The 13,570-nt window shown below is 33.4% G+C and overlaps 1 protein-coding gene across 1 annotated transcript in view; it reads right to left on the bottom strand.

The window, feature by feature from the left end:
* E23 (ABC transporter G family member E23) overlaps positions 1-13,570 on the bottom strand; it is a 139,501-nt gene that overhangs the window by 25,417 nt on the left and 100,514 nt on the right. The gene's annotated exons all lie outside the window — the stretch shown is intronic.

A 13,570-nucleotide genomic window follows, 5' to 3' on the forward strand; every position in this document is an offset into this window, starting at 1 on the left:
CACGTCACATAAGATGGACACGGAACAGACAGATCCGAGGATATCTATAAGAAGGAAAATGAAGATTCGACACCAATTCATATATTATTTATTGCCTTTTATGTTACAACCGTATTGAACCAGAAGTTAAACTATTATTATCATAAGTGGCAAAATAAGGAAAACGACGTATGATTCGGATCAAATCACCTCACATGCAAATGAGAGAGTTTCTGCTCAATAAACAGCTTCTTTCATCTCACTAATATACATATGCCTCTAAAAATTCTAGTTATTCAAGCAATTTGTTTCAAAATGGAATCATATGTATATTATAGAAATCCCAAGAATTTTAGTAGTGTGGTTGTCAATCTTGGGTAGAATTGGTGAATGTTACACGTGTGTTCAGTAATCGTGAGCCCCGTAAATGCCCAAACCTCCATATTCTTCTTCATCTATATTGAGATGTTAAAAAATAACATCACTGTGTTAAATGTTAGAAGTTAAATTTGTTTTAATTTTACCACAAATATTTTTTTATTATTTATTTGGCAGTCACCCAGTGAAAGGATGTTTATACCAGTGTCAAGTATTATTTTAATTTACAAACTACAATAAAAATGATAGAAAATAATAAAAACAATTTATACCTAATTTCATAGTTTGAATGCGTTTAGCTTTATCATTTTAGAAATTATATACGTTCAGAAAGAAGGGTTACTCGGTTGTCCAAACTTAAAACACAGTAAGGGACATTTTTTGTAGTACTTTTTTTATTGCATTTTTGGATTTAGTATCTACTTAGTCCAAAAATGCAAAAAAAAAACGTACTAAAAAACTTACTTACTGTGTTTTGAGTTTGGACAGCCGGTACTGTGTGTTATATTTAAAAAAATATTTGTTTTGTAGATACGGTCACAGTTCAGTATTTCATTTGATTATCTTCACCTATGTTGAGAAGTCAAAAATAATATGTAATGTCTTTCTCCCTTCGTTAAAAAGAGTCTCGTTAACCCGTTTATGCCCGGTTACGAAAATCAAACCTGACGCAAAACAGGTGCACAAGGTCACCATCTACTTTGTACTTTGCCAAACACATGTTGTCTGACTTCTTTTGGCACATTACTGCCCAACTGGTTTTGCAAGAGTGCCTACCAGTACCTTACAAGTACGCGGTGACCCTTTCCTCGACGCGTACATATCGCGTTGCTCTCGACGACGTGTTTTATTACCCCACGCGCAAATTATTGAGACACGCTATTAATCAATTTAACCGAAAGGTTGAGCGTAAATAAATTCTCATTTATTTATCGTTTCATCAATTTGAACTCTGTCTGGGAACTTCTGATGCAACCCTCGTCTGCATACCGCATATGTTATAACATAATATAATACTGTAATGATAATCGTTCAAGTTGTTAATATTTTTTATGGATATGGTGAATGCGCGTTCGGTGCTAATATCATTATCACATTATTTAAAGAGTTATTAAATAATGTAGGTATTAATAATTGGATTTATAATATTATATGCAGGTGGGTAAAAACTAAATAGATCACGTCATTCGGCCACGATATCTATGATCACATGACCCTTGTGATAGAAAAGTAGCTAATACATAAATTTATAAACTCAAAACCCCAATAAGGACACATTATTGTTAATTTTAAATTATCAATCAACGTGTATCCTAAGAACTAAAAAAAATATATATATATATATATATATATATATATATATATATATATATATATATATGTTTATATATATATATATATATATATATATATATATATATATATATATATATGTATATATATACATATATATATATATATATATATATATATATATATATATATATATATATATATATATATATATATATATATATATATATATATATATATATATATATATATATATATATATGTGTGTGTATATACATTGCCAATCCGCATAGTTTTTACAGTTACCTATATAAAATTTGTCGTATTTTTACGCAACTATCATTATAACATTATTTTTATCATTCATTGTTCACTTTGTGTAATACCATTTTTTTTTAAAAATTAACTTTTTGGTATTGTACCAAGTAAACTATGAATGACAAAGAGAGTTGTATTACTCATCGTAAACAATACAATTAGATTGAAAAAATCATTTTTATTTATTTGACTCCCCCCCTGGGAATCGAGCCCGGGACCACCAGTACGGTAGCCGAGTGTGCTAACTACATAGGCGGAATTGTGTAATACTAGTTAAAAAATGAATTTTTTGGTACTACACAAAGTGAACGACAAATGACAAGGAGAGCTTTATCGAGGGTATGCTGGCAAAAAACGTTAACTCTAAAATCCCCGTTTGAATAATCCCTGTTATTTGAAACTTTTAGGCTGCATAAAATACCCGCTATTAAACCTAAAGTTGAATTTACTTTTAAAAACTACTTGGCGTATTTTTCCAGTTTCTGGAATGTTGAAAATTTTATAATATGCTTCTTGAAGTCAAAATTGCATATTTTCAAGTTTTTTTTTTTAAAGAGAAATATTTGTGTTTTTATTATTTACACAAATATTTCAATTTCATAGTATTTCTGTGAGCTTAAGCGGCTCATTATTAGAATTAGGTATCAAATTGTGGTTTAAACCGAGAAACTCTGACTTATGAGGCCGCGACACTAACCGCGGGACCACCACCCACGATATTACCATGCGGCACAGTTAACAATGCTTTGAAAATACAAAATAATGTACGCTATACATTTCATAGTATAAAATGGGCGCACACTTGTTAGCATCCGTTACAATTATTTACTGTGTTTCGTTTTACATCAAAACGTCTGTTGTGTTTTATTATTAGGCATTCGTCAGTGGGAGAGAGGACTGTTTTGTCTCGCCGTCCACTTCCCAGTCCGGCATCTCCCACCTAGCAGAGATTTACTACAAACGAATACGAGAGATTATCAGCATCCAAGGTGGTTCATTGTCGAATTTCCAGCGAGATAACATTTTTTATTGCATTTCACATACTGGTTTTCGTAGGCCAAGCGGTTCCGGCATTTTTGAATGCTTAAATTTTTCAAAGACAGATACAACATATTTGTACAATATATTTATGTATGTAGGGGAGAGAAGGGTTACTATGAACGCTTAAAGGAACTAATTAATATATTTTGGCTATTAAAAGCATTTTTAATTTTGTGGTATGGTAATATAAAATTCTTATTATCATTCATCGTTCACTTTGTGCATTTTAAGTGGTATTACACAAAAATAATGTGTATATGTATATATATATATATATATATATATATATATATATATATATATATATATATATATATATATATATATGTATATATTTATATATATATATATATATCATACATATCTATATATTTCTGTGTGTGTTTTGTTTGTAAGCAGTTTTATTTTATGAACTATATTTTTTTTAAACTGAAAAAAATGTATTATCCTAATTTTACCATTAATTTACTTATAATAAGACAGATCGTAAGCCCTGTAAACACCCAGACTTCCATATTCGTCTTCATCCATGTTGAGATTGACGTTGGCCGGTATACAGACGCCTCCCCAAACCAGACTAGCACAGCAGAAAGATATATAATACAAAAGTGCCAAATTTCTGTTCAAATTTAATACATAATATTAATAATAATAATATTTATATTCGAAATAATACATAATATTCTACTGCTGGTACCGGTGTGCGGTAATCGAATTCTACTCGTCCAAATAAAATCGTCCAGAATCACCATACGTTTACACTTACCCCAATGTCCCCTTACATGTATGGATGCATGTAAATACTATAGATACATATGTAGACTACTAAAAACTCGAATGTGGGAGACATTAATTCTATCCCAAAGGTCATCAGTTCGATAGTCTAATGGTGAATTAAAGTATAGTCAAATTGTTATACATTGATTATGATTAAAGCAAGCACATTATTTCCTGCGTATGTCACAACATTTTATGTTTGTCTAAATACTTACAACATTTTGAGTGTGTCCAAATAATTTGGACACACTCAAAATGTTGTCAATAAATGAACTAGTCTAATTATAAGCTAAAATAAAAAAAAATGAAAATGATATTTTCTGGCGTTTCTCATGTGTGTGATTATAATCCAGGATTCGGACCTCACATACAAATATAAGAGTTTCTGCTCAATAAAAAGGTTATTTTCATCTCACCAATAGATATCTCTAGTGAAGTTCTAGTGATTCAAAAACAATGTTTCTAAATTGGTTCATATATATAGAACTTCCAAGATTTTGAGAAGTGTGGTTGTCAATAATGGGTAGGATTGGCGAATGTTACACGTGTGTAAAGTGATCACTTAAACCAGCCCCGTAAATGCCCAGACTTACATATTCTTCTTCATCTTTGATGAGATGTCAAAAAATAATATGTCTAAATACTTGTTCACAAATCTGGATTATCTCCAATAAGGAGTTTTTTTATATTATTTTTTGACATCTCAACATTGATGAAGAAGAACATGGAAGTCTGGACATCAACACGTCTTACGACCGTCATTGGTTGGGTTAAGTGTTCGCTTTACATTATATTACCCATTTTCACCCTGGACTGAAGGGGTGGGCTGATGACCTTTCCTTCATATGTTAACGACCAAGATAACACTGCGTTTATATGATGCAGTGCCATATGCACCATCAGGGTGTGGATAAGGGTTTTGTATTTTAATTTTACACACGTGTAACACTCATCAATTCTACCCATGACTGACTACCGCACTACTCGATTTTTTAAAAACTTTTGATATTGATCCAACTTTCACACAACGTACTTCACAACAGCCATCTATGTTGAAATGAGGAAAGCTATTATAAAAATTTTATTTTATTGCTTCACGTGTCTGTTTAGCGTTTGAACTCCAATTTTTACCCGATCGATAAATAAAAACATTACATCATGTAGCGGACGTGAAGGAAGCCAGGAGTGTATGTCAAGACAGAAGAGTGTGGCGTTCCATCCTCTCTGTTAGCCCTTAAGAGAAACAGCATGATGGTAGTAGAAGTCTTCTCCTATGGTGCATAGGGCACTGCATCGATTATAACTTACCTAGAGGCAAGGTGATCACTCCTGCGCTCCAGGGACCAGTCCAGGGTAATATAAGAGTGTAAAATCACTCATATTTATTTTCACCCCCCCCCCTCTGAGAATCGAGCTCGGGACCTTCAGCACGGTTGCCAAACACGCTAACCAATTACACTACGGAGGCGGACTGATATTATTTATTACTTATATTAATGTAGTAGTAGTGGTATTATTTATATGTTTCTGATTATTTTTTGACATCTTATCAAAGATGAAGAAGAATATGGAAGTCTGGGCATTTACGGGGCTGACGACCATCATAGGCTGGTTTCACTTTACACACGTGTAACATTCACCAATTCTACCCATTATTGACAACCACACTACTCAAATTCTTGGAATTTCTATATGTATGAACCAATTTTGAAACATTCTTGAATCACTATAACTTCACTAGAGACATCTATTGGTGAGATGAAAAGAAGCGTTTTATTGAGGAGAAACTATTTTATTAGTATGTGATATATTTTTCGGGTTCACAAAGCTAGCAGCCCTACCCAATAGCAGACTGGGTCAGAAAGGGGTCGTTGACCTGCACACCACACTATGCTGCTGTATAGATATAGAGTTAAAGATCAGGGGTGTCCAAACTTTTCAGCATTAGGTCTAGATACACATGCTCATTATTAACATATAAGCATGCTATAAAAGACCAATTGCTATGGTATCTACTTACGTACTTAAAATATGTAAGTGTGCTCATTTCGAACATGCTTAAGAATTCGCTTTTCAAGCATGCTACCTGTAGCGCGTGACAACCTCACTAAATAAATTATTAAGTAAACATACGAGTATATCATAAATTTTATGCTTGAGTTCACGGAAACCATCTATGGTGTATTTTAAAAGCCTTTATTTAGCAGAGTCCCTTTTATTTAGATGTATGCAACATCTTAACCAGATCATTTTACATTCTGGTTAGACGCCTAAAAACATGATTCTAATTTTTTATGCAGCTTGCAATTGGACCTTTGAAGCTTTTCCAGCAGGTAAATAAAACCGAAACTATCATTCTGTATTTTTTTATTCAACTTATCACAACAACGATATGCCATTAGCTGTCGCGGACCGGATTGATAACACTGTCGCGGGCCGGATTAATAGCACTGGTCATAAGTAGTCGCGGGTCGGATTGATGACACTGGTCTTTAGCTGTCGCGGGCCAGATTAATTACACTGGTCTAGTGACTAATGATTGAGCTAATGCTTAAGCTTATACTAAGCCAATGCTGCCGCGAGCCTAATTGATAACCACTAGTCTTTAGCTATCGTGGGCCGGATTAAAAGCACTGGTCATTAGCTGACGCGGGCCGGATTGATGATACTCGTCATTAGTTATCGCGAGTCGGACTAATAGCACTGGTCATTAGCTGTCGCGAGCCTGATTGAGACACTAGTCTTTAGCTATCGCGGGCCGGATTGATGACACTGGCGGGCAGGATTTAGCCGAAGTTTGGAGACCCCTGCTGTAGAACATAGAAGCATAACGGTACAAGCGGGCGGTTTTAGAAAGCAGACCGCGCCAGGCAGACACCCACCCCACCTACGGACCGCGACACAATGAGACCACCAATTGGAAATTGCACCTAACGATGCGACAACCTATGATATAAACACCTATCTTATCTATATACAATCACCTATATCTATCAAACATCTTCGATGAGCACTATCAGCGACTTGTCAAACACTGACAGTTCGTGGTATCCATCTAAAGACGAAAAAATAATATTATTACATTTTGACATTCGGAAATTAGTACCAGTTGTCCACTATTTGATGCAAATGATTTTAGCAGACCAATTTGAGATTCATATAAAATAATTGTATAAATAGATATTGCATTTGTTGTACAAAACATGTGTTCGACCAATTATGGGATTGAGTCAAGGACAGATACTTCTAAAACAAAATCTTGACTTTGAACCTCTGAGATGAACTCTCCGATCTATAACCGGAAACACATTGTGAGACCAAGAAAGAAACACTGATATCCGGAGAACATATAACGGAAGATATTGTGAGGTGGGGACGACAACGGAAGCGATACTGTAACGAGGTAAACTGTATCGCACTTCAAGGAAACCCCCAAAGAACGTAGACCCTCAGGCAGACCCCCAAAAAGGTGGAGAGAAAAGGAGAGCTTTCAACTATATCCTAAGAGTAACAGTCAGCGGCACAGACAGATCCCAGGATCTACAGAAAGGTGAAGAAGAAGAAGTATTTTAGGCGTGATAGTGTAGTATGGTACCACAAAAAAAAATTATGAAAAACTGTGCCATTGAAAAGTCTCATTTGATGTGTTACAAATAATAAAAAATAGTAAATTCATTAATTTGAAAATATAATAATAAGAAACAGCTCCTGCCCCCTCTTCATTCTTCAACGACCCAAAGACACAAATCTAAAATTTAGACTTCATATGCGATTTTTAAAAATGATGCAGAATGCATCGAAACACGTGTTACAATAGATTTTAAAGAAATAAATGGTATTTAAGAATTAACAATAAATATGGGCGACTCCCTACAATATATCGTTCCGAACATTTTTAATTTGTTGCCGACGGATGTTAGAAGTCAAAATAAAATATGGAACAAAGGCAAATAAAGGAATGAGTAAATTGTCAAGAATTAATTTTACGAAAAATGTGATATGTTTATATTTTTAATTATTCTCTCTTTTTGTGTATATTAGGTTAAAACGGTTAAAAACAATAAAAAACGTATTCAAAAAGAACTCCACCGACAAGACGTACAAGGTGGCTTGGTGGGTCTCTGCAAAATAAATTAAATATGTTTAAAATTGCGGTTTAAATAAATGTATACAATTTATGTCAATAAATAAAAATAATAATAAAAAATTATAATATTTTATTTATTGTTTCGGCATTAACTTTGTGGTAAGACATGTTACAATGACTAAAGAAAACACTTCGTTTTTTACCACTTGAGTTTTATTATAGACTACATGTTTCATGGAAGTTTAACTTCTGAAACATGTAGTCTATAATAAAACTCAAGTGGTAAAACACGAAGTGTTTTCTTTAATCATTGTAAAAATTATAATAACATGTAAAACTTAAAATTACTTTATTCAGGCGTTTTTCTTTTAACTTCAGGTCGTCTCTAAAGTGCCGACAATAAACTTCTTTATTGGATTCTTTTGAGAAAGGATTTGTGAATACGGGCAATAAATAATAAGTTAGTACGTGTCAATTGGTAGGGTCAAGTTTATTGGTCATAGTCCCTGACCATGATGGAGCATCCCACGTACCGTACTAAACTAAACACGTTATTTCATAAACAACATGATAACTTATTATGTCTCAATCAATTCAATTGTGCGAACTGCAAATAAATATCGCTCACTCCTTTCAAGAAAATCATAAATAAAAAAAACTTGATTTTTCAGGAGATCGTTTTTAAAGTTTAAGAATATAATACAATGTATCAAAAATAAATATCGAGCCACTTATTGAACTTTTTACTGTGCAACAGATGTTTTTAGGTAAAACCTGAAGGTTTTTTCTCATTTTGAAAAATATTTAGTATATACTAAAAAAATAATTAAACAACACCTTTTCGCCAAAATGCAAAAACAACACTTTCTGCCCTGTAGCGGGTAAATATTAAGTTAAAAATATGCCTCTTTTGCTGGGATATACCACGGGAAATACAGATAGGAATAGGCCGGCCTCAGAAAAGATGTGCCGATGACATTGTCCCCGTCGCGGTTAGTAAGTACATATGTAGATTGAAAACGCCAAAAAGAGAGAAGTCTAGAAGGAATCCAGTAGTTGAGAGATAGCTGACAAAAATTAGAAGAAGATATAAAGGATATGCAGACGAAAGCGTAAAAAGAGTCAAACCTCAGTTTACCTATGGTGTCGCTTAGTACATTAACTACTATTTTCAGTATGTAGAGTAGAAAAACCGACTAACCGGTGTTTGGTCATATACGAGTACGGTTGGCAGCGAAAAGCCGACCAGTCGACTTTTGGTAGTAAATATAATAGAAATCAAAATAATCAAACGATTGGTACAGAAATTATGAATCAATTTTTTTATTTTTTGGTATTAGTACAAATTTGCTTGGTTTGTAAGGTTAGTCTTTCAAAACTTCGTTGGTAAATAAAGTGTTAAAATGAATAGACATATTTGTATTCCTGTTATATCTTTCTGTCTGCATTGTAACATGAATATTTCACTCCTAGAAACTTCCTGGTGTTTATTTATGCCGGAGAGAATATTGTGATTCAAATTTATGTCTTGCTAGACACTGAGAAAATTATGGTGCTATGCTAAATTTGTGCCAACCGCCCTCGTAATTTTAACCTTTAAAGTCATAATTCTAAACTTTCTGTTCTGTAGATAAACAGGTTTACCGTTAGATACTAGATACAATGAGATACAAATCCATATCTACATGGTACAGACAAGAGGACTCTAGGGAGAGCTAGGAAAATACATTTAACACTTCACTCCCACATTCGTGGAATGCGAGATTACTGTATTGTTGACAACTTGTTTTACAATGTGTGGAAAATCGCTGTACGACAGAATGAAAGAGTTTCTGCTCAATAAAAAGGTTCTTTTATCTCACCAATAGATGTCTCTAGTAAATTCTTGTGATTCAAGCACTATGTTTCGAAATTGAACCATATATAGTAGGGGTTCCAAAAATTTGAGTGGTGTGGTTGACAATAATGGGTAGAATTGGTGACACCAGGCGGAGGCACAGACAGATCCTGAGGATCTGTAAGAAGAAAAAAGAAGAAGAGGGAGATTTTTAAAATATATCTCGTTTATTTTGATGTATGAACCTTAATTAACCAGATCATGGTCTATCACTTCGTTCTCCCTAAAAAGGAACACTTTCCATTCCTCGCCATAACACATCATTCTTCAGTAATTCCTTCTCTGTCCAAGCGGACATGGAATGAATTACCTCTCCTTGTAAAAAATGGACCTTCTCTAATAACTTTTAAGAAACGTCTGAGATATTACTATTTATCATTAGAATCCTAACTGTCCATCAAACCTCCTCCCTTAGTTTTTCCCTCTACCTCCTTCCCTAAACTCCCGTTTTCCTTTGCCTTCCTTACTATCATCAATTTATAATTTATGTGTTTTAAATGTTTAAGTACTATCTACCCTCTGATTGTAAACAGCTATATATGGTATCAAACGTTTTAATCAATATCACTAGTCTGTTTTCGGTTGGTTGGAAGATATTGCTTTTTAGCAATAAGCCCACCAATGTACTTATTTATTTTCTGTACATGAAGTTTAAATAAATAAATCGATAATTGAATTATCGTGTGTTCGTATTTATAACTTTGTTTGATTTATATTGTCGCTGCGAACAACGCCTACGCGCTACAAGTAAAAAACTAAATGTCACGACATGTTACCAATTTATTATTTTTTATTGGTAAAGAATAAAAAATTTAAAAATTTTTTTTTTGGTCTTATATGCCAGATTCTATTATATTCATATGCTTCAAATTCTTTGCACTGGAGAGAAAATAGGGGACACAAAAACATTAAGAACATTAAAACTATCTATGATAGATGTTCGAATGGTGAAATAAGGAAAGAATGCTAGGCTAAGATAAGAATTATCAATAAAATTAAGAAAGATATATTTGCAGTCACCCGGTGAAAGGATGTTTCTGCCAGTGTCAAGTTTTATTTTTTATTTACAAACAAAATAAATAAAATAAAGTAATAAAAACTAAAAAATGATTTTGATTTTTAAAGGGTCCAAATACTTGTTCTCAAATTCCAGATTTAAGAACGAAAATGTCTAGACTTCCATATTCTTCTTCATCAGTTTCGAGATGCACAAAAAAACACCTTAGTAGAGAAAACCCAGATTTGTGACCAAGTCTTTTGACACACTCAAAATTTAGTGAATGAAAAATATCAGGTCAAATTATAAGCTGCGTAAAAATTTTTAAATCATATTTTCAGGCGTTCCGCAGTATGAAAAAATGTTCCTGGTTCGGATCTTGCATACATCCGAATAAAAGGGCCTCTGCTAAATAAAAAGCTTTCTCGATCCAACATAGATGGCTGTTGTGAACGCATATGTACTATGTCATGAGATTGATCATATATATAAAGGAGTTCCATTTTTTTTAGAAGCGTGGTTGTCAATTATAATCTAACTAACATTGCTAATAAAACTAACCCCACTCACAGGAATACTTATATTTAAAATACAAATGTAAAAAGTGTAATTAAAAAATAACTCGACATTGACTAGAAAACTCTAGAAGGGTGAAAAGCCATTAAAAAAATAAGAAAAAGAAAAGAATCATGGGTAGAATGGTAAATGTTACACGTGTGTAAAGTGATCACGTAACCAGCCTATGATGGGTCATAAGCTCTGTAAATACCCAGACTTCCATATTCTTCTTCATCTTTTTTGAGATGTCAAAAAAATGTAAAAATAACTGCTGAGTGAACAAAACCCAGATTTGTGAACAAGTATTTGGACACATTAAAAATGTTGTAAGTAAAAAATATGATTTACTGATTTTTTCTAAAGTAATGTTTTCTAAAGAGTTTGGTGTTCCAGTACACACAGAACACGTTTCAGACTCCTGTCCAAGTCTAAGGCGAGCAATAAATAAAATTTATCACTTCACGATTTCTATTCAGAGTTACATATTATATCTACGTCCGATATCTGTTTGGGTAGATACACAATCCGTTCGTGATTGGCGCCACGCTAAATACAGTCATAAATAAAAATAGTAATCACACCGTCTGTATTTCCTATCTAATACAGTTGTATAACAATATCCAGTCTACCGAAAGCCATTTCACCAACAATTAAAATCTTAGATTATCTCATTCTAGTTTAAATTCAACATCTCGAGTCATTTGTTATTATTTCTTTATCAGACACTGGATTATTCACCCTGACCCAAAAATGCTAGCCAAGTTAAAGAGAAAACATTTTATCAACATGGGTGAAGAAGAATATGGAAGTCTTCCATATTCCTCTTCATCTATGTTGAGATCTCAAAATGTAAAAATAACTCCTTAAAGGAGAAAACCCAGATTTGTGAACAGGTATTTGGACCCACTCAAAATGCTGTTCACCAAACAATTGTCAGACCTGCGCTCCTCTATGGTGCAAATGCTGGACGATGTATAACACCTGTTTAAGGCAACTAGAAACTGCTGAAATACGAATGGTTATATGGTCAGCTGGAGTGTCACTTAGAGACAAAATAATAATAAAAAATCACGCATTCGTGGAAACCTGGGTGTAACAGATATCAAAAGTAAAGTAGAGGAAGGCAATTGCGATAGTATGGGTACATAGGATGCAGAGAACCTGATTATGTTGTGAACCAGGCAATCGGCGTGGATCTTCTTTGAATGACGTCTAGAGGAAGACCAAAGAATTTATTGATGGTGCAGAGAGGAAACATGATATGAAGGTATGCCCTAGGTGACGTTGCCTATTAGAGAAAGACCCACAACATGAGGACGAGGAGAGCTGACTCCAACAGTCTACAAAGACAAAAAGTTGAGATGGAGACAGGAAGAATTTTAAAAAAATGGTTCGAAAGAGATATTTATTCACATATTGTTTGAAATTTCATCAAATGAATACGTTATTGAAATGTTTCAATTATATCGATCACTATTTAACATAGGAAATGGGAGCATTTCACAACGTTCAGTCTACTTTCATCCTTCTAAAAAAATACTTTAGTTTTCAAATAATAATTGCACAATCGTTTTCAATTATACTTCAATATTTGCACAAATTATTGCTCATGTTTATTAATTATCATACTTAATTTAAGTCAATGTAGTGGCCTTAATTCTGGTTCTGATTTATTGTCAAATCAGGCATAAAATACCTTGCTTTCCAAATATTCGCGACAAGGAATGCATACGCATCTGGGGAGACCGTGGGCAGTAAGAATGCAGAATGCAGAAATGCATAGAAGGATGCATTCACGTCAGGTAGAGCGATATTTGTATTTTTCAGCGAGACACAAGGATTGATTGATTAAGTCACATTCCTTACCAGTCCCTTCATTAATAAGTTATCACGGGCTCAAAGGAAAACGGCGTGAGCAAATTACAGCATTTCAAACAGCAACAATGGCATCCAAAAGACTCGATCGTCCTTTTAAAAAACATATTAATGATGAAATATGGATAAACGTCAAATCGTAATTATTTATTTCAATAAAATATTAAAATTTACCAAATCAAACCACATGTGTATATTGCCGAAAAAATGGCTTGCAAAAATCTTTAAGATTAACTCTTTCCGGTCCCCCAAAATTTAAAAAAAAATCTAGGTAGACAGTTACATTCCAATTTGAAAAAATGTCCTTTGCTCCACATACTGTTGTAATAGATACGAGTGACAAAAATGCAAGCTTGGAATTTAAATAAAT

This window comes from Brachycentrus maculatus, unplaced genomic scaffold, assembly GCF_059751285.1.
Source record: "Brachycentrus maculatus isolate JH-2025_06_01 unplaced genomic scaffold, ASM5975128v1 h1tg000452l, whole genome shotgun sequence".
In the NCBI taxonomy this organism is placed as follows: domain Eukaryota; kingdom Metazoa; phylum Arthropoda; class Insecta; order Trichoptera; family Brachycentridae; genus Brachycentrus; species Brachycentrus maculatus.